General features: G+C 37.3%; 1 protein-coding gene and 1 pseudogene across 4 annotated transcripts in view; both read left to right on the forward strand.

The window, feature by feature from the left end:
• CAMKMT (calmodulin-lysine N-methyltransferase) overlaps nt 1-23169 on the forward strand; it is a 416779-nt gene that overhangs the window by 85631 nt on the left and 307979 nt on the right. The window lies entirely within an intron of this gene.
• Nucleotides 1947-2605, forward strand: LOC111550401 (annotated as a pseudogene). Its single transcript, XR_002734023.3, has one exon. The product of XR_002734023.3 is annotated as a small nuclear ribonucleoprotein Sm D2 pseudogene (transcript).

The raw sequence follows: 23169 nt of genomic DNA on the forward strand, positions 1-23169 counted from the left end.
TGAATATCTTGGCATTATTTTTCACAGAATCCCTCTTTTATTTGGTGTAGTCAGAATTCTCCATTCATCTTCTTAGCTTACATTTTCTCTTTTCTTAAAATGGCCTGTTTTGAATTAGCCTTGCCACCCCTACTAATTTGAATTCCACATCATGAAATGAAAGTTCATACTTTGGGCTTACCTGGCCAGCACCTGAGGGAATTCACCTGTTAGATCCTATTCTTCCCCTTAATATATTCCTTTGGTTCCTCTTCCTTAACATTTTTTTCCCCTAACTTATTTGGTATCTGTGAAATATCAGAACACTTTTCCTGTGACTCAATATATGTTTATATGCAAGTCTTTTTTTCAGTTTGAGGTGTCTGGATACTTGAAGTTCTTGCCTTTTCATTTGACTTGCTGGAAAATAGTTACTCTTTCCCTTCATCATGAATTTTCAGGATTAGAAGGTTTTTTGACCTTTAAATTATGACTAATAATTTGCCTAAATCAGTATTGCTGGGTGATAACATCTAGGATAATAAGTGAGTTACAGGTTCACAGTGATGACTCGGAATTAATCCTTAGCCTGTGTCATCAAGCTTGCAAATAGAGGAGTCTTTAGAACTAAGACTCTATCTGCTTTCTCTCATGGCACACGGCATAGTACCAAGCATTTCATCTTGTGCACTCAATAGATGTAGATGATTAACTGTATAAAAAGGCTGCACTATCTTAGGGTAGGGTTAACTATCTCTTGATACTTCTTTTTTTTTTTTTTTTTAACCCAACACAGAGTGAATAATATAGTGTCTTTGAATATCTTTCAGATTAGTTCATTGATATGTATAGGTATAATTTCAAATTTAGAAAGTGCTTAGTCAGGCCGGGCGCGGTGGCTCAAGCCTGTAATCCCAGCACTTTGGGAGGCCGAGACGGGCGGATCACGAGGTCAGGAGATCGAGACCATCCTGGCTAACACAGTGAAACCCCGTCTCTACTAAAAAATACAAAAAACTAGCCGGGCGAGGTGGCGGGCGCCTGTAGTCCCAGCTACTGCGGAGGCTGAGGCAGGAGAATGGCATAAACCCGGGAGGCGGAGCTTGCAGTGAGCTGAGGTGTGGCCACTGCACTCCAGCCTGGGAGAAAAAAGTAAGACTCTGTCTCAAAAAAAAAAAAAAAAAAAAGAAAGTGCTTAGTCTTCTGCCATATCACTCTGTAGGTGTGTATTCTCCTTATATAACTAGTTGTGCTGTGGAAGGTGATTTGGAGCCTTACAGCTTTAAATCATTCTTGCCTTTTTTATATTTATTCTATAAGGAACCACAGTTTTCTGTGCATTTTGACATGGTATCTTTTATACTTGAAATAATATAATGGCAAGGAAAATATCCTCTTTTATCTAGACTTCTAAGGTTTAAGCTGTGTTTTTTGTTTTTTCATTTTCTTTCGGCACCTGCGGTATGCAGCCATATACAAGGCTGATGGAGAGCAAAATAGGCTGCCCTATAGCACTTTAAAGAAAAGATACTGGCCGGGCGCGGTGGCTCAGGCCTGTAATCCCAGCACTTTGGGAGGCCGAGGCGGGCGGATCACAAGGTCAGGAGATCGTGACCACGGTGAAACCCCGTCTCTACTGAAAATACAAAAAAATTAGCCGGCGTGGTGGCGGGCCCCTGTAGTCCCAGCTACTCAGGAGGCTGAGGCAGGAGAATGGCATGAACCCGGGAGGTGGAGCTTGCAGGTAGCGGAGATCTGGCCACTGCACTCCAGCCTGGGGGACAGAGCGAGACCACGTCTCAAAAAAAAAAAGAAAAAGAAAAAGAAAAGATATTGGGTTGGTCTTCAAATTGGCCCTTGAGAAGCAGGTAGCTCCCTTGCTGCCAAACAGATGTGTTGGTAGCAGCTTGGGAATAAAGAACATCAGCAGAGTCTGACCTAAATACTCATCTTTACTCTAGCAAGACTCCGTCTGAGAGAAAAAGAACTGCTTAGATAAGGTGAATGAAAGAGTCATATGTATGACTCAGTTCTTTCATTTGCCTTCCAAACACATCAGTGGCTCTAGTGGATCACAGGTCCACTGGGGCTCTAAAGAAGCCCAAGAGCGAGCAACGCGGAGGAAACGGGAGAAAACGGGAGTGAACGGAGAGCTTAGTGACCATCATGAGCCTCCTCAACAAGCCCAAGAGTGAGATGACCCCAGAGGAGCTGCAGAAGCGAGAGGAGGAGGAATTTAACACGGGTCCACTCTCTGTGCTCACTCAGTCAGTCAAGAACAACACCCAAGTGCTCATCAACTGTCCCAACAATAAGAAACTCCTGGGCCGCGTGAAGGCCTTCTATAGGCACTGCAACATGGTGCTGGAGAACGTGAAGGAGATGTGGACTGAGGTCCCTAAGAGCGGCAAGGGCAAGAAGAAATCCAAGCCAGTCAACAAAGACTGCTACATCTCCAAGATGTTCCTGCGCGGGGACTCGGTCATCGTGGTCCTGCGGAACCCGCTCATCGCCGGCAAGTAGGGGCTGCCTATCCATCGACAGAACTCACTCTCCTGTCCTATGAAGACCGTTGCCACTGGTGTTGAGAATAATAAAGCTCTGTGTTTTTTTCTTAAAAAAAAAAGAAGCCCAAGAGCATTGGTTATCATTTCCTATAGAGTTGTGTGTGTGTGTGTATATGTGTGTGTGTGTGTGTGTGTATATACACACACACACACACAAAGCAAAACTATATACATAAAAATGATATATCTCTCTCTATACATACATATACATATACATATTTTACATCTGCTCATTTTGCTTTGTTAGTCTAATGCCAAGTTTTCTATGAGTATGGCACCCTTGTAGTCCTTCACAGAACAGACTTGAAACCTATGATTTCTAGGCACTAAACATCATCTCTTGCTACTAAGCCATATTGTATCCCTTACGTTCTCAGGTCAAACCTTTTGATAACTCCTTGCATTTCCATATAATGTTACCTCTGCCTTCAAGGTCTCCTCTTAATTCTCTAACAGACTTCTACTAATGTTTCTAAATACAATTGAAATGCTACCTTCTTGTTAAAGCCTTTCCAAATTCCTTCAGGCCAGTGGGTCTATCCCTTGTGCTCCCAAAGTACTTAGTTTGTCCTGCTGTTACAGCACTAGGCACCTGCTGTAATTGTCACTTTATTTTTCTGTCATCCCTCTCTCTGATGAGCTGCTGGAGCAAGAATTGTTTTCATATCCTTAACATCTAGCACAGACCTAGACTTTGTAATAGGTGCTCAATAAATGAGTGACTGCAAGAATAAATGAATGAATAAAATATACCACCTCATGTTTGAAACGTGCTTGAATTCTTCCAACCAGCCTTTTCTTTTGTGCTGCTTTTATCTTCTTCCTTTCTGCACGTTCTTCTGTCCTACCTGGTAGATTTTAAAGCTTAGGAAATACGTGTTTGAAGATTTAAAATATAGTTCTTTGAACTCCTTAGAGGAAAAGTCTATGAATAAATAATTAGACTCATTTCACATCAAAATCTAAAGTGTGAAAAAATGTTCGTATCATTTGGTGCTTTATTCACTTGTATGGTAATCTAATGGCATATCCATTGTTAACACTGAACTATACTGAAATATTTTACTCTCGGGGCTTTTCATCTGACAAAGGAGGCTTTTTGAAAATGAAAAAGCACAGTTCCTGTCCCTGGTATGCTACAGGGAAATTTATTAGTTTTGTAGTGCATGGGTTAATATTACTATGTTTTTTTATATTGAATATTACTTGAAAAAAATTACTATTAATATCACTGCAGCATGTATATATATAAGTCCTGTCATCTTTGGGGTATGTAAATCAGGAATGTTGCTGAAGAACTACTTGGCATTTTCTTGGGGGTGAAGTGCTTAGTTTTGGAATTTAATTGTAGGTTTTACATTTAAGCTGTTCAGTATTACTCTTCTAAAGGTTCTATAAATTTCTTGCTTTGTAGTTTAACAGGTTTAGTCACCACAGTTGAAAGGCATCATCCTCATAATGAAGCCAGAGAAGAATAAAGGTTGATCATGCAGGGCTGGCTGGCTGTGACATTGAACAATAGAGCTTGACTTCTTCATGTCTGTTAAATTAGACTATGGGGTGTGCTTATCTTGCTGCAATGATACTGAATTGTAACAAGAAAATGTTATGTTGTGCAGCTCTGCGAAGGGGGTGCATCTGTTCTCACCTCACATGTATGGCAAAAGCTTTAAAACATTACCGAAGCTGCATCTGTTCTCACCTCACATGTATGGCAAAAGCTTTAAAACATTACCGAAGCTGCCTAGTGGGCTTAAAGTCTAATGGTACAGAATTGGGCATAATAATGAAACAAAAATAAAGAAAAAGTGCAAAGGCCTTTAAAGGTCTTGTAAAATTTTATTTATAGCGGTCTTTTAAGGGTCTAAGGCAGATCACAAGAAGGGTATGCTGGAAAAATTCCATCTTGAAGAGGTCTTTGAGGGAGATAAGTGTTACGGCCTGAAGGAAAAGTAAGACGATGTGTTGCGTAGGTGGGTGATTTATTCTAAACTTTTCTACACTTGTACTTGATACATACAACTCAATTATTTAAATATTGATAAAATACCTACTATGTTCCCAGCACCATGTTGGATACCATAGGAGATTTTGAAAGAGCATTAAATTTAGTTTTGCCTTGAGGAATTTAGTATTTTTGAGGAGACAGAAGTGAAATCCATGAAATAATTTCTTAGAATTGTTGGATATGTGAATGACAGTATTATAAGCTGTCAAGATCATGTAAAATTTTGATTCTGTTATTATATGTATCATTCCCAGATGTGTCACATGAGCTTTTGATAGGCATACCTTTTATGTTCTTAAGTCTCTAATAAAAATGTTGAAAAGTCAAGGCCATGGTTAGGTTAGGGGCAAGAAAGAGCCTTCTGACACTTCCCATACTTGTTCTTCACACATGCTTTTTGTCTACTTTGGAACCTGCGTTATTTTCTAAATGTGTATAAGCCATAAATTAGTAGTCTGTTACAAAATTTTATTGTGGATGTTAAGCTACTGTTCAGGTTATACACACACACACATGTGGATTAATATTCTAGTTCTTTCAGAGCAATTATCCTGCAAATCCTGCCAGGTGATGGGAATAAATAGGGTGCCCATCACCTAGAGGTTTCCTTTTTGAGAAAGTAGGAGCATGGGAGCTAACCAACGCCAAGCACCACGTACCCAAATCTTAGCAAGCATAACTATGGCTACCAGTTATCTGGGCATGTCACAAGACATCCAAGGAGGACTCAATTCCACAGCTTCACCTTAGCATTCGGCTTATGATAAGGAGTCCATGCAACCCTCCAAGACACATTCTTGCCCCAAATTCAATTCCAAGCTTCAGGCCACATCCCTAGGAAAGAAAACTGGATCTAAGGGATCCAGAGCAGATGGTGATAGAGGTTCAAAGGCACAGTGCAGGTGAGCATGGCTAGTTTCTGCCGATTAAGCCAAGCCTCCCATTTCATAGCAATAGGTCAAGCTAATATCCATGGCATAGATGAGGTCTCGGGAACTCCAAGGCTACTGACAGTAGCAGGGATAGAGACATAGGTGAGAGCAGATAACTCCTATTCTCTAGTCCCTCCCTGCTTCATGGATACAAACTACTTTGGCACCCATGAGCGGCACCTGTTGTGATTTCTAGCACTTGGGGATGCAAGAATGTAACAGGGAAAAAGGACTCACTTCCTTCTCTCCCTCACATACCCCGGGTCTTTGCTAGGAAGAAAAGGGAACCAAGGATGCCTGCTCCCCTTTTTCTAGATGAGTAGCCATTCATCTTCAGTTTTTACCCCTTTCGAATGCATCCTGAATGCCTGGGACTCCCGTAAAAATTGCCCTATTTTTTCTTTTCTTCTCCTTGGTTCTCTCTTCACAGAGAGGTAATTGTGTTTCCGTACTACGGGACATTCCCCTAAGGTGCACCCTCCAAACTGGGAAGAGTTAATTTCCCAAAATTTAAACTGATTGGCTTAGGATTGGGCTCAGGGGAAGTCCAACATGTTGGCAAAAGGGTAGTTTTTTAACCACTTGGGCTTTTGGTCTTCCTCTCCCCATGCAAACTGGTAAAAGGCCTCAGGATTTTTGAGCTGTCCTCAGCCCCCTCCTCTTGTTTAGTTTTAAATACATGTTTTCTGATAACCCAGTTTGTCTCTTTTCACCTTCAGACCATCAAACTCCAAATGGTCATGCCCCCGAAGTCTTGAAGTCTCGGACAGTGACCTCTTCTGTCAGGAGCTCTTAGATAGGCCTCCAACTGCCATTTTCCCCAAAACAAGACCCTCTGTTGGCAGTAAGCAGTTAAGATCTGTCTTCATCCTTATCTTTGTCCTTATTCTAATGTCAGTTAGATGTACTTTAGAGGGGGGAAATGTGACAGCCAAGTGTAAAGGGGTCCCTGGAGAACCTCTGGGACTACAGGCGTGTGCCACCACATCTGGCTAATTTTTTGTATTTTTAGTAGAGACAGAGTTTTGCCATGTTGGCCAGGCTGGTCTCGAATTCTTGACCTCAGGTGATCTGCCCACCTTGGCCTCCCAAAGTGCTGGGATTACAGGTGTGAGCCATCGTACCTGGCAACAGATATTTATTGAATGCCAGTTATGTGTCAGGTTCAGTTGTATTGATTATTTACTCTCAGAGCCTCCCAGATTTGGTCTTTCCGTTATATATATATATATACACACACACATTTTCTTTTTTTGAAACAGAGTCTGGCTCTATCACCCAGGCTGGAGTGTAGTGTTGCAGTCTTGGCCCACTGCAGCCTCCGCCTCCTGGGTTCAAGCAATTCTCATGCCTCATGCACCCAAGTAGCTGGTATTACAGGCACATGCCACCATGCCCAGCTAATTTTTGTATTTTTAGTAGAGACAGGGTTTTGCCATGTTGGCCAGGCTGGTCTTGAACTCCTGGCCTCAAGTGATCCGCCTGCCTCTGCCTCCCAAAGTGCTGGGATTATAGGCATGAGCCACTGTGCCCAACCTCTTCCCTTATACTCTCATTCACTTCAACAACGTAATTTCCAACCCAGAGGCCTCCATCTCGGTCTTCCACCATTCTGTATACCTTGTTGTGCTTCCCCAGGGTTTGTGATGTCAAAGCAGGCATCTCAGTCCAGCATTGAGTCCTTTTATCATCACAGTCTTTCTATCTGAAGTTTATCTTCTGTCATTCCTCATTATACCCACAAGATCTGGCCATACCTGTGTCATTACCTTTTTTGTTGTTATACATACACATAGTATGATTTACATCTGGGCTTTTCCTTATTCCTTTTCCACGTTAGCATTTATGAAGGCAGTCTATACTTGATTACCCAGGTATTCTTTATTTAATGTAACTCATATTCCTGACAAGCTTATGTACACAAAATTTTGGTACATTGGATCATTTAAGATGAGTAAATATTCAATTTTAATTTATCTTTGTTTAAAGTTGGTGCATCTATATATTGCTTTGTTAATGTTCAGATAAGGAAACTGAGATTCCTAGTGGTTAAGAGATTGGCATAGGACATTTAGCCAGGAAATAGAGAGAGTAGGATTAAAACTCACATTGTCGAGTATGCTTTTCACTAGAGTAGTTGATTCCTTTCATTCTCCTTGTTTTATGTAATTCTTTTATAATATCCCTAAAGGTAAAAGCTGTATTTTGTATCACACCCCTCCTGCAAATATTTATAACATTAGTGCATATGGTAGTTTTGGATAAACAGATTTAATTGCCATGTAGATGTATGTGCATGTATCAGTCGTAGTGGGATAGGTTATGTTGCAATAATAAACAGCCCATCCCCCGCAACCTCAGTGGCTTACAACACTAACATTTCTTTCATGTTACATGTTTATCTTGGGTTTATTGTGGCTGTGTTTCATGTTGTCTGCAAGCGGCAACCTGGGATCAATAGGCAACTTCTTGACACTTGTAGTGGATAGAAAAAGGGCACGATAACCCATGTACTAATTCTGAAACAATAATGTTTTCACATCTTATTTGCCAGAACAATTTACATGGCGAAGCCTGTTGTCAGTAGGGCATAAAAGTATAATCCTTCTCTAGGCAGGGGCAGCAAATATTTTTGAAAAATCATACTCCCCCCAAGAAATCTGTGATCTTAGATACAGAGTGTTGAGCAACTTGTATTTTTCAGTTTATGGCACGGTATCATCATTGGTCCCTGTCTGGCCACTTCATTTTTTAATTCATTTGTCTATTTGTTTTAATGTGTTCTTATAAAATGCATTCTATTGTTTGGGATATGTATTTTAATTTTAAATTTATAAGTGGTATTATGCTAGAGATTGTATTGTTTCTTGATTTTTTTTCACTTAACATTTATTACAAGATTTATTCACGTTGCTGCATATTCATCCAGTTTGTTGCATCTGGTGAATATAGTTGTCTCTTGGTACATGTGGGGAACTAACCAGTTCTATACCAAAATCCACACACAGTTACGTCTGAACGTTGACCCTGCAGAAACTGCCTATATGAAAAACACCCCACCACCCACTGCTCCTTATGCACGGGTTTGCATCTGGGGAATATTGTATTTTCCATCTGCCTTTAGTTGAAAAAAATCCACATATAAGTGTATCTGCATAGTTCAAACCTGTGTTGTTCAAGAGTCAGCTATCTATAGTATTGCATGATAAATATCCACTACACTTTACTTATCCACTTCCCTAGAGGGTGTTCAATTCTGTGCTACAATAAATGGTGCTGTGCGAGAATTTCTTTGGGCTGTACACCCAGGTATAAGATTGCTGGGTCATGGGACATACATATATTTAAATATTTAAGTATTGCTTTCTTAAATTTTTACTAAGTCTTCAGAGCTATTAAGCGTTGGTATTATTAGAGTTTAGTAATTATGTATTCTATCTTGTAAGTTAACCTTACTAATTCTGTAAATAAAGTCTACCCAACTAAGAATACACATGTAACTAATGTGACATCTAATTCACTTCTGTAAACAGATTTTTCACTAATGATTATGTATATGCATATGTTATAAACTGTTATTCTGAGGCATTATTTTGTATTGCTGTAAATCAGTGAATGGATAAGCAAAATGTTGTATATTTATTCAATGGAATATTTTTCAGCAATAAAAATGAATGAATTAATGATACAACTTGGATGAACCTCAAAAACATTGTGTTAAGTGTAAGAATCCAGTCACAAAAGACTATTTTAAGATACCATTTATATGAACTGTCTAGAACAGGCAAATCTGTAGAGACAGTAGATTAGTAGTTGCCTCGTGCAGGGAACTAGGGAGTATGGACGGAATGGAGTTTCTTTTTGGGGTGATGAAAATGTTGAAAAATTGATTGTGGCGATGTTTGCACACCTGTGTAAATACACAAAAAACTAGTACGCTTTAACTGGGTGAACTTTATGGCATGTGTGAACTTTATGGCATGTGAATTATGTCTTAATAAACTTGTTAAAAACAAAACAAAACTTCATTCAGATCATTTTCCAAGAAGCAGGTTAGAAATGAGTTAAATGTTGACCCCTTCATGTAGGGGGAAGATTTTCTCCCCTTGTGAGAACCTGAAGGGGAAAAATTGGGACAGTTTTATTCCCAAACTCTATCCTCAAGTTATTTGAAAATAAACCCATACGTGTTATTTCAACTAACCATCTCTGTGCTGATATAACCTCAGCCCTGATAATTTGTTTAATTGTTTAGTTATCTTCAGGATATTTTTACTTGTTCAACCCACCACCAATTTTCTTCCCAATTATCCAATTTCTGCTGTCCTTTTGGTTTTTATATCTCAGTAGTTTATATCTCAATAAATCTTGGTGATCTCTTTCTTTTTTCTCATTTCTAGATCAACCTTTTATCATGTCATATCATATTATCTTAAAATTATTTTTCAAATATGCTTCTTTTGACTCATTAGATTTTACACTGCCCAAAAGGAGAAAATAATTTCTTTCTTCAGTGTTTTAGAAACAATAGCATTGGCAGATGTATGGTAATTAATACTTGCTTAAAAATAGGAAGGAAATTTCTTCTTTCAACACTATTAAGTATCTGACATGAAATAACACTTTCATGAGTAAAAGGGATTCTGATATTTTATGTTCCTTAATAAATCTTTGGAGGGGATTAGTACTAGAAATTTTTCTGCTTTGGAGGACTGGTAAATTCAGTTCTAATTTTTACATTGTTTTACATATGTCCTTTCATGATTTCTATAACATTTGTGTTTATCAAATAAGTTAAACTATAGTAGTTTTTGAGTTAAGTAGCAAAATCCATGATAACCCAGGATGCTCAAGTGACTTGAATGCTTCAGCTTGAGATGGGTCAGCTTTAGGGGTGAAGTTGTGAAGAGAAAGCCATCACACACACTTCATCAACACTGTGGAATGAGGGACCAATGCTTTTACTGAGCAGTGGCTTTCCAGTGAGCATATAAACTAATTGGTGGGTGAACATGCCCCAGGAGCAATGATTTTAAGGTCATAGCAGGCTCAGTGAATAATGCTGACTTACACTGCATCTCACTGATAGCTGATCTTACCAATGAGCAGTTTAGAGGCATTCAAGCCTGAGCTCTCTTCCATGTGCCTTGAATGGCATGTCAGTGGTCACTGTTTTTGACATCCTTTATGTTTGTCCAGTCAGCTCTAAATCTTTAAGTTCAGCTTCAGAGTACTCAGGAAAGAAAAGAGAGAAGCAATTATTTTCAGTCATTGAGTTTTGAAGATCTTAGCGTTAATTATGCCAAACATGGTTGGTTCATCAACAAATACAAACCTTAAAAGGGGTTATGAAGCATTCTAAACTTGCTTAAACATAGTTTATGGTGATTAAGAGAATCTTGTTGACACTAATATATTTTTAGGTACATTTTCACCCATATATTTTCATATATAGTTTCAAAACCAAATATTCAAATTAAAGCTAATTTCAATTTTGGTTAATAAATTTTGAAAAGCTTATTCACTTTTAATTAGCATATTCTTTTGTATTTGAAAAAAGAGGAATAAAAAGTGCAATTCACTATTTCTGTGTGGAGTCCAGAGTAATTTTGGGTGTGAAAAATATTTCAATAAAACAAAAATCACAATGTCATAATTCTAGTAATGCTTTTAAAAAATTGATTTAATAGTGGGCTTTGAGATTTGGAGATTTTCTCCCACTTAAATCTTTAATTTATCAAAGATTATTTGAGCATTAAAAATGTGCTTTGCTTATTGTTTTCCAACTCTCTGTGCTCTCTGACTTGTTGAAGTTTTGCAGGAAGTACCCAATCAAAGGATTTGAGGAAGCAGTACTGAACATTCTTTGGAAGTGTTCATCTGAGGAAATGAAAGTTAGAGGCTAAACTGGTATTCTTGTTTGCAACTCAAATTTTAAATCTAATTTCCCATGTAAATAAAATGAGTGAAAAGCACAAAGGATGTAAACTTCCTAAATCTGCCAGAATCTTGTGTGTTAATTAAAAAATAATTTTACTGTAGCAAAAGAAACACATTTAGTTCCTAAGGAAAATACCATGGGTGGTATTCTTTTGTTGTAGTAGAGGTTTGAAGTAGAATAGTTGTTTCTCATAATGTACATGTATTACAGTAGACACGATGTTGAATTTGAATAGTTTTCATTTCTGATACATTAATGATTAGAAAAATCATTGCCCTAATCCTTTTTTTGTAATTCAAAAACAAACTGAAAAGGTTTTTGTTTTTTGGAGGACCTGTCCAAGAGGCTGGTGTGTTTCTACCTTTACTGTCCTAACCTTGCCTTTCAAATTAAGATATAGTAGTGAGAATCTACTATAGAATTAATTTAGATTCAATTGTCTCTATTAACAGAAAGTGATAAAGTTTTAAAAAATGCAGATGATCATATATGAGAATCTGGCTGTAATCAAAAGCAGTAACTACTATCCTTATAAGTTCTTTATTCAGTAAAGTATTATCCTCTTTTGCTATTCTTTGTTTCATTTATTCTTGTGAAATATGTTTACCTTTTTATCAAAACTTTCTATTTTACATGGATAGATATGTGATAAAAGAAGCATGGTAAGATGTTAAGGATAGAATCTAGGTGGTAGGTATATGGGTCTTCTCTGTAAAATTTGCTTCTCTCACATTTGCTGTGTGTTTGAAATTTTCATAATAAAATTTTAGAGAAAAAAAGCTTTCTATTTTGATTGTAATAGCCCATAGCCAAAAACCTTATTCCATTTTTGAAAAAAAAAAAAAAAACTAGATATTTTAATTTTCTTTTACTTATCTAAGCATAACAATGAAAATACCAAATAACATATATTGATAATATCACACATTTACTGAGTTAGAAAATACAAAACTGGTTTTTAATTGTTAAATATGTATACTATATACCATTCATATTTTAGCTGGTGGTTTACAAAGCTAACTTAGGCATTATTTAAACTGAATTAGGGTAATTACATCAAAAGTAGATTCTTAGCTAGAATAATTTTCCGTTTTGTTAAAGGAGCCATGATTAAATGAAGTGTTTGGAGAGTTTTAGGAATAAAATGTGGGTGTGTATTCTTTAACATAGAATGAATATGCTTTCCAGTGGACTTTGGAATGGGAAAAGTATCAATAAATAATGCCTATTAAACTTCTAACGAGGAGTAGTACCCATTATCTCATACTTGAGAGATAATTTTTTCCTTAAATAAAAACAACCATTGCATTTTGGGGGTGCTCTTCTTATTGTTTTCATTCAACTGTTTGCCGCATGTGTGCCTGATATATTGTTGAATCATAGAATTAATGTTTAAATATGTGTGGGCTCTCCACCCACCCACCTCCTTTTTTAAAAAATAGATATTAAACACACAAAAAATATTACTATTGTTTCTTCCCTGAAATCTTTCATGGCAGTCTTGGCTTATAGAGTTTAATTTTGTTGAAATAGGAGTTTATAAGTCATTTTATCTTTGATATTCCAAAGTTAGAAACCTAGAGATAATTTTTAAGTAAAATTTATCTTTAACCTTTGTGTTATAATCTCTTTTTACATGACTCTGCAAGTAGCCTCTCTTTATTAATGAAAGACTAGTGAAAAAAATTTTACAAATCATTAACCTAGTTCTTGCATTCATTAGATATATTTACAAGTCATCTGTGATCAGTTTAGTTACCATCCCTTTGATATCCTGCAGCCATTATTGGATGCCTTCGGGGTTATGATATCATGCTGGGGAAGAATGGTTCAGCTGCAGGTTTCATGTGTCTTTTTATAGTTGTTCACAGTATCCCATGCTAAATCATATGATGAATTATTATACATTAGCTAGTTTAAAAGAGGTCTAACTGATTTACTGTGGTAAAATACCAAAGACTATATGCTGCAGGAGTGATGCTTCCAGTTATCAACTTATCATGTATTCATGGAGACAACAATGCTTGCTCACGTATTGGCACTATTGTCTAATTTGGTGTGTCTTGTGTTGTAATTCAATCATCTAGTATTAAAAGTAGATGTGGCTATAGGGAGCAAAACCACATACAAATCCATAAACATACATATGTGCATGTTGACTTATACTCACATATATGTTCAATAAGTTTTTTGTTTTACCTGCTATTAATGTTTGTACTGGTGAGTCATAAATGGAAAATATCTATTAGCTCTAAGGTAACATAAAATAGGTTTTGATTTAGTTTCAAGTGAACCATCTCATTTAAAATTAGCCCAGGGGTCTTGTAAAGAATGCAAGTAATCTAAACATAATAATGCACATTGCCCAATTGCTTCTGTGTATGATACAGGTTCAGTGCTGTAGTGCTTTGACAGCCCATTACTGAATGTAATGAACAGCTATTTTTAAATAGAAGAAATTCAAGTTGACAGCTTGGCAATGAAATTCAGCTAGTGGGATAATTTTTGTCATCTTTAGTATAGAGAATGGATTCAGTTTGGTTTAAGCAAATTTGTATCATGTAGTTTATAGGGCAAACATTTTTATTAAAAGATAATTTTATTGTCCATTTTGCAGAGAGGGGCAGATGTTACTGTTAAGAGTATGTAATCAGCTGTTAATGAATATTTTAATGAATTACTGAAACATCATTTCTAGAACCTAGGTTTAAAATGAAATTTCTCATTTTTCTTTCCTGCCATGGGTGAAATAGTCTAATAAAACGACTATAAGATTAACTCTAAGAGGTGTTTTTCAATGCTGCTTTTTAGTCTTTCAGAGTTTAAAAGAAGTAGCTTTTAAGAAATAAGATAGTCTTTGGAAATGGATATAAAGCTTGAGGCAGTGTTGTCTTCATAGAAGTAAGAATTAGACAAAATAACATTGAAGGAGGGAAGGAAAATGTCTGCCTGACTATATTTTAGAGAAATTCTTTTACTAGGAATAAGGAGATGGTAACATCTGATTTTGACAACTCTGAAATAAGTTGAGGAAGCTTCGTTTGCAATTCTTAAATAAAACATATATTTTTAACTCATACTATAAAAAATAATAGGGTAAGTCAGAGTGAGTTATTTCATTCTTTTCTGTTTACAGCAGAAATTGTTTGAGAATTCTAATTGCTATTTTTTCTAAGTTGAGCTAATTGCCAGGGCTTTTAAAATAGAGACTTCAGGTTCAACATTGTGCATTGTGTTAAATGTGGCTTGAAAAATACGTTACTCAGTGAAATCTGGGTGAACAAAGTAAGTAAACTGAGTACCCAATATCCAATAATGTTTCTGACCCTACCAGTAAAATGAACTAAATATATAGCGGTGGTGAAAATTTTAAAATTATCAGAAATCCCCTTCCAAATGCATTGCCAGAAAGCGTTGTTCATGGGTCTTCATTACCCCTTCATGCTTCCAGGGCACCTCCTCTGGGTTCCCAAGGCACTGGGAACTTAAGAGTTAGCTTTGCTTAGTAACTATGCCTTAAAGTAGGATAATAAAACAAATCATCTTTAATAGCCAATAGATTTTTTCCATTTCTGATCTGTTTCTCTATTTTACTTATCTCTTGGAAGGCATAATGGCCCAAACCTAATATAGCAATGAATCTGTGTAGAAGTCAAGCATTTTTGGAGAGGCTTTCATGTTAGGTCACTATTGTACTCTTTAGAATTGCATTGTATTAGTGAATCAAAAGAATTTCTTGACATGAAAGAATTGGTACACCTCTATAAACATTTTATTTAAACCTAGAGAGGATATTATTTATCTAACAGAATCCAGCTTATTTCTAGCAACAGTGCCATCAGTTTGTAGCCTGGTCTTTGAACTCTTGATTTTGTTGTGAAGTGACCCTCTTGAAATCTTAATTTACCCAAGGATAGAGGACGTTGTATGAGGCAGTAGGGCATCCTCACATTAGCCCTGCTTCTCTATGGCATCATGAGATGCTAGGATAAGTCCTTGAAAGGTATTTTAACTTTCTTGATCTCAGAATAGCTTGAGAAGAAATTCATGGTACCCACATACTGGGTTAACAAAATAATTAGTTGCATTTGGTTATTTGTGGGGAGGAAACTGTGAAAAGTGAAAGTAGGACTGGAGATTTCAGAACCAAGCCTAGAGATAGAATTTTTTTAGAAGGAGGCTTATTTCTGAAGGTGGGCAAGTAGAAAGAAGTCACCAGCAATTCCAGCAATTCCAGTGGATACTTTCTGTTTTATGTGACTTCATTTTCCTTTCTGCTTACACTTTGAACTTTGAGGTCTGAGCAGTGCAGGAAGAAGAGAAGAAATTGCGTTGCCATGATACACTGTAAGGACTTCAGGAAAATGTGATATGGCAGTGGTTTGAAAGATATTGAGAAGGTTTCCAACCCAATTGTCATTCATTGCAGCTGCAAGAATTTAATGGGATATGGTCTAATGAAGCATACCCATTGAAAAGTTCTCAAACTAGTGTCTTGAGAGTCAAAATTGTTTGCTGGTTAAGACACATTCTGTCTGGAGCTTGACTACCTGGACTTAAGCCCTATCACTAGCTGTATAACTTTGACCAAGTTATTTAACCACTTTGTGCTATCGTTTCTTTATTTGTAACAAAAATCACAACTCCCAGGGTTAGTGTAAGGATCATATGGGTTAAACATTTAAAATTCTTTTTTTTTTTTTTGAGACGGAGTCTGACTCTGTTGCCCAGGCTGGAGTGCAGTGGTCGGATCTCAGCTCACTGCAAGCTCTGCCTCCCGGGTTTACGCCATTCTCCTGCCTCAGCCTTCCGAGTAGCTGGGACTACAGGCGCCTGCCACCTCGCCCGGCTAGATTTTTGTATTTTTTTTAGTAGAGATGGGGTTTCACCATATTAGCCAGGATGGTCTTGATCTCCTGACCTTGTGATCCGCCCGTCTCGGCCTCCCAAAGTGCTGGGATTACAGGCTTGAGCCACCGCACCCGGCAAACATTTAAAATTCTTAAAAAGCTATTTTTTAATGCAAAAAGAGTTTAATTTGTGTAATCTATTGTTGTGTCAGAATTCATTGTAGTTGGAATGCTGTGTGTCAAAGACCTTGGTCCTTAATTGAAGGTTAAAGTTATCGGGAATCCTAACTTTGAAAAAGGAAAGTCTAACTGAGAATTCAGTTCCATTTGGTTAATGTTTATCAATCATAAATATTAAGTAGCATGGGATGGGATTTATAAAATGTTGAAATCATAGCTTCTACCCTACTAGTAAACTCTTTGAGGATAGGGAACATGCTATATGCTACCAGTCTTGTAACCTAAATGGTGCCTTGCGTAATTCAAATATTTGTTCAGTAAAAGGTCAACATAAATCCAAATATATTGCTAGTACATATTAGATACTTAATATGTAACTTAAGTGAAAGGATTTATTTATGTGTGTGTGAATATGAAAATAAATGTTCATTATTTTCACTAGATGAAGGACTTAAATTAGAACAAAAGAGTTATAGGTTATAAATAGAAGTCGTCTGATTATAGGGTTGGTAAACATCCTAGTTCTTTCCTAAGAGAAATAACAGAATCTATATATTGTAAAGAATAGGTTATCAGGTGACATTTAACTGTCTTTATTTGTTGTAGAAGAATATTTAGGTCTTTTAGCCCTCTTGCCCTTTAATTCTCAGAATTATTATATAAATATGTACATTCTTGTGAAAGAAGGAACAAAAAGACCTTGGAATGAAAAGCTTTAACTACAGCCAAGTTTACCTTTTCTATACATGTCATCCTTTCTCTTTTAGGGGAAGCAACTGGGGGAAAATGAAGATATCACCATCAGTAACTTTCCCTTTTTTGTTTGAATGGTAAATATGCCTGAGGAGATGGGACTTATAAGAAAAGATATTTTGGCCAAGGCAGCCTACCTCTCCTTGTCTTCATGATCTTGATTACAATCATAGCAGAAATCCTCATGCTAAATGTTTTTCTTTTTCTTCTTTTCTGGGAGATCATTAATCAGCTATCCTATTTTCCTATTTTATGATTTCTCCTTCTCCAGCCCAGTTATGTTTTCTACAAAGCTAGTGTCTGGGATACTAACTCTTTTTTTTTTTTTTTTTTGAGACAGAGTCTCCCTCTGTGGCCCAGGCTGGAGTGCAGTAGCACGATCTCGGCTCACTGCAAGCTCTGCCTACCGGGTTCACGCCTTTCTGCTGCCTCAGCCTCCCAGGTAGCTGGGACTATAGGAGCCCAACACCACGCCCAGCTAATTTTTTTGTATTTTTAGTAGAGACGGGGTTTCACCATGTTAGCCCTATGGTCTCTATCTGCTGACCTTGTGATCCACCCGCCTTAGCCTCCCAAAGTGCTGGGATTACCGGCGTGAGCCACCACGCCTGGCCTGGGATACTAACTCTTAACTCATTCAAGCAAGCTTCTCTGCTATATCATTACAATAAATTCTATTTAAAAAACTTAGTGAAGTACAGTATTCATAAGCCAGTTATTGCTTTAGGTGTAGCTGCAGTGACACTAGTTAGCATTCATCATAAAGATAGTTGAATATGATTTATTTATATTTGTATGTCAGTATATGTATTTTGAATACGTAGTATGCTCATATGATTCAAAGTTCAAAATGGCCTCAAGAGTATAAACTGTGAAAAGTCTTCTTCCCATCTCTGTCCTTCATCAACCCAATTTCCCTCTCTGGAAGTAACCGCAATGACTAATTTCTTTTGTATTCTTCTAGAGCTATTTTCTGCATACAAATAAAAACATGTATGGTTGCATATATTTCTGTATACTTAAAAAATGGAGATGACTTTTTTTTTGGTTAACATCACTTTCTGGAAGGCAAAAGATCATAAATTTCTTCTGAGAGTACCAACTTACCAACTTGTCTTAAGTCATATTTCTTTCTTTTTCTTTTCTTTTCTTTCTTTCTTTCTTTTTTTTTTTTTTTTTTTTTTTTTGAGACAGAATCTTGCTCTGTCACCCCGCCTGGAGTGCAGTGGCATGAACTCGGCTCACTGCAACCTCCATCTCCCGGATTCAAGCAATTCTCCCGCCTCAGCCTCCCGAGTAGCTGGAACTACAGGCACGTGCCACCATGCCTGGCTAATTTTTGTATTTTTAGTAGAGATGGGGTTTCACCATGTTGGCCAGGCTGGTCTCGAACTCCTGACCTCAAATGATTCTACCGCCTTGACCTCCCAAAAGTGCCAGGATTACAGGCATGAGCCACTGCACCCGGCCCTTAAGTCATATTTCTTAAAATTGCCTAGTGTATAAGAGTCTTTGAAACTAGAAATAAGTAAGAAGAGAAAGCAAAGATGGATTAGAAACCCTCAATATTTGTTTTCTAATTTTGGAAATTCTCAACAGAAATTCCAGATGTTACAAAGTTGAATTAGCTAGTTCCTCTGTTTATGCTGATGGATAAGCCATTCCCCTGCGAATGAATAGTGAACCCTCAGATTCTCTTGGAAGCATGGAACAGCCTGCATGTTAGTGTAAAGGGCATCCCCCATTTTGGAGTCAGATTAATCTGGGTTTGGAGACACAGATCTAGCATGAGGACTTTGCAGCTTTGTGACTTTTTTTTTTTTTTTTTTTTGAGCCAGAGTCTCGCTCTGTCGCTCAGGCTTGAGTGCAGTGGCGCAATCTCAGCTCACTGCAACCTCCCCCTCCCCGGTTCAAGCCATCTTCCCACCTCAGCCTCCCATGTAGCTGGAATTACAGGCATGTGCCATCATGCCTGGCTAATTTTTGTATTTTTGGTAGAGACAGGGTTTCACCATGTTGGCCAAGCTTGTCTTGAACTCCTGACCTCAAGTGATCCACCCGCCACGGCCTCCCAAAGTGCTGGGATTACAAGCGTGAGCCACTGCACCCTGCCAGCTTTGTGACTTTTAGCAAATGTCTGAGTCACCTCATGAGACTCTGTAAATAGAGAATAATCAAACCAAACCTGTGGTATATTTCAGACGGTTAAATGCGATCATGTAAGTGAATATTGTCTGAAACAAAGTAGGTGCTCGATAAATGTCAGCTTCTTTATTCGCCATTCTGCCAGTACCTTCAAGATGAAAAGGTCTACTTTCAGAGGTTTGTGTTGTTCAGTCTTACTGTGCTTCTCAGAATTGAAAACAGCATTTAGAAAGACGTTTTTATATAATCATTCATCTTGTAAGGATGCAAGTGTCAAAATCTGTTTTTAATCTAAAAACCAGCTTTTCTGTAGCGTTTTAACAGTTTACAAATGTTAACTTTCCATTCTCTCTCTAGGGAGATGAGAGAAATCGATGAAAGGTGATTGCAGATGAATACTTCTATAGCAATACTTGATAGATTAAATTATTTAAAAGTGTGTTTTTTCTTCTTCCTCTTCTTCTAGTTGCAGTAATACGAGGTTTCTAAAGGCCGTACATAACTATGTACATAGAGAGGAAAACTACTTGGGGTGGAAAGACTCTCAGATTGGGTTTTAACTTTTTAAGTATAAAAATAAGACAGGCCGGGCGCGGTGGCTCAAGCCTGTAATCCCAGCACTTTGGGAGGCCGAGATGGGCGGATCACGAGGTCAGGAGATCGAGACCATCCTGGCTAACAGTGTGAAACCCCATCTCTACTAAAAAATACAAAAAGCTAGCCGGGCAAGGTGGCGGGCGCCTGTAGTCCCAGCTACTCGGGAGGCTGAGGCAGGAGAATGGCGGGAACCTGGGAGGCGGAGCTTGCAGTGAGCTGAGATCCGGCCACTGCACTCCAGCCTGGGCGACAGAGCGAGACTCCGTCTCAAAAAAAAAAAAAAAAAAAAAATGAGACAAGTAGGCAAAAATATCACATTCTGAAGTTTTAAGTGACAGATAAACAAATTGAAAATGCACCACCAACTTTCTGAGTTTTAGGTACACTAACTTATTGTGGGATCTGGGCCAGCTGCTATACCTCTGTAGACATTTCTAAGTGGGTAAAAAAAAAAAAAAAAAAAAAAAAAAAGATTTAGGAATAGTACCCTTTTCAGATTCTCTCAGAATTATAGTGTAAGCACTATGTAAATTCATAGAAAATAGTTTTGAAGACCAGCTTTAGAATTTCAATAGTTATTGTATATTCAAAACAGCTACACAAGCACTTTATTTTCATTTTAAAGATTTACAATTAAAGTGATTTTATGTATGCCTCAAATGCCTGATTATATACAAACCCATTACAGGGTTTATACACACATTAAATCCCTTCTTACTATGGGGTTTTGTGCACATTAAATGCCTGGTTGTTATAGATTGTTGTTTTTCTTCTTACCATTAAATGTAACATTTCCCTAGGTGATGAAATGTATTATTATTTGGAACATTTATTTTGGTGTGTGTTCTGTATTTTAAAAGACAAAGGTATTTAAGCAGCAAAGATGTAACTGTTATGAAATTTATTTTTATAAATAGCTTTCAGCAGAAATCAGAACAGTGCTTTAAAATTACAGTTAAAAAATCATTTAATCATCACACTCCTTGATGGCTAATAGAGTAGTAAGTGACTCCCTCATATCCCCCGCAATAGGCTATTCTTGATATGCTCACTAAGTGGCCCTAAGAGTACTAGTATATTTTATGTTAGCAAGCCTTGATAGCAAAGTGCCGAAAGTTCAGGGGGCATTTGTCTCCTTTCTTACAAATTCATTTAAGTCTTGCTGGAGCTTTAACTGGGGCAGACAACCATACAAATGACTTCTGATAAAATGAAAATAATGGACTGAGCTGAGTACTGGGATGGTGGTTATGCTGAGCACACATCAATAAGCTTTGAGTGTGATTCTATGCTAATGCAAGCCTGATAGATCAGCTTTCTCTTTTAGCCTGGAGGACCATTAAGCTCTGTAAGCTGAGTCAAACTGATAGAGTTGGCAAATATAGTCCATCAGTTAGCAGCAATAGTTAACTGACTGTGATTCCTAATATGCGAAACTAACTTTGTTTAAAAACCCTCCATGATCAGGACATAGATCAGAAAGGAGATAATAGATTCTGCTTTAATTTGCATAATCAAAGCTTCTCATTTTCCCACCTATAGTTAACATAAGAGGGAAAAAAAGCCATAACTACTTTCATTTTGTTGTTAGTCTTGAATCATAGCAAATAATTTTCATAAAAATGTAAATAACTTGTTTCAAAATAAAAGAGTATAATTGAAAGATTCTCTATGTTATTTCTTTGGAATTAAACTGTAGGCACAGTTACACGGGTTGGGTAATAAGTGTCTTGGGGATGTGAAATGTAACAAAGTTTTAAAAAATTGTGTGTCTTTTTAGTGATCTGATTATTTTCATATATAATTTATAAAGTTCTATACTTTTAATTGAGGATATTGGCTTTGCAAACTTATCAAAAACATTTAGTTCAAATTTTGTTGAATTCATATTTTTGTGTTGTGAGGACTTTCTGTTCATTTAAAAACATTTCTTGAGCACCCATTTATTTCAGGCACTGCGCTGGACACTGGTGATGTGGTTGTCCTCTTGGAGCTTAGTTTTTTTTTTTTTTTCTTTACAGGGGAGGTAATAAACAAGTAAACAAAGACATAATACAGTTTTAGTGAGTGATAGATTCTTTTTTTTTTTTGTTTTTGAGACAGAGTCTTGCTCTGTCACCCAGGCTGAAGTGTGCAGTGGCATGATCTCGGCTTATGGCAACCTCCACTTCTCGGGTTCGTGCGATTCTTCTGCCTCAACCTCCCGAGTAGCTGAGTTTACAGGCACGTACCACCACACCCGGCTAATTTTTGTATTTTTGGTAAAAATGGTGTTTTGCCATGTTGGCCAGGCTAGTCTCGAACTTCTGGCCTTGAGTAATCCACCTTCCTCAGCCTCCCAAAGTGCTGGGATTACAGGCATGAGCCACCATGCCTGCCCTGAGTGATAGATTGTTAAGTAGAGCCTTCTCCATCTGAGAGATTCTACTCTGACCATGTTTTTGCCAAATAGACTAAAACATTAAATATGCTGTTTTCAATCACAGGTTTCCAGATGGTCTCAAAAATTTCTAAATGTAAAGAAAATAATAAATAAATTTGTGTTGAAGAAAAATTAAGGGCTTTTGTGTATACTTCGTTGTAATCCAGACCGACATCTTTGTGAAAAACCTAACAAAAGTCTATATGCATGGATTTCTGAGTGTTTAATATGTGCTGGCTCTCTTCTAAGCAGTTTACTCATTAAATATCTCATTAAAAAAAACCTCTACAGGAGGTACTATTATTCCCAGATGAGGAAATCGAGACAACAAATGTTAAATAACTTGCTCAAAGCTATATAGCTAGTAAGTGGGTGAGGTGGGATTAAAACCTAGGCAGTTTGGCTCCAGAGTAAGTGTTCTTAATTGCTGTTACTCTGTGGCAACCTGAAGAAATTTGTTTAGCTGAAAATGTATTGCTACTTTAGAATGTAAGGTTTGAGAGGACAGGGAATGCATCTGTCTTGTTCACCTCTAACTCTGCACTTAGCACTGAATCTGAGCTATAGAAGGTGGCCAATAAATATTTGTTGAATAAGTGAGTGTGAATGACTACTATTATATGTTTAAATTGAAAGTAATATTTCATACAAATTCTTTTAAAAATTTATTTTGCTACATATGTTTTGCTGGTGCCCTAAATTAGTATACGCCTTATATGTATAATCCAGCACCAGTTAGCATGATAATATGATCAATTCCTATGGATGGGGTAAGGGTAGGGCCAGAATTCCTTG

This window comes from Piliocolobus tephrosceles, chromosome 15, assembly GCF_002776525.5.
Source record: "Piliocolobus tephrosceles isolate RC106 chromosome 15, ASM277652v3, whole genome shotgun sequence".
In the NCBI taxonomy this organism is placed as follows: Eukaryota; Metazoa; Chordata; class Mammalia; order Primates; family Cercopithecidae; genus Piliocolobus; species Piliocolobus tephrosceles.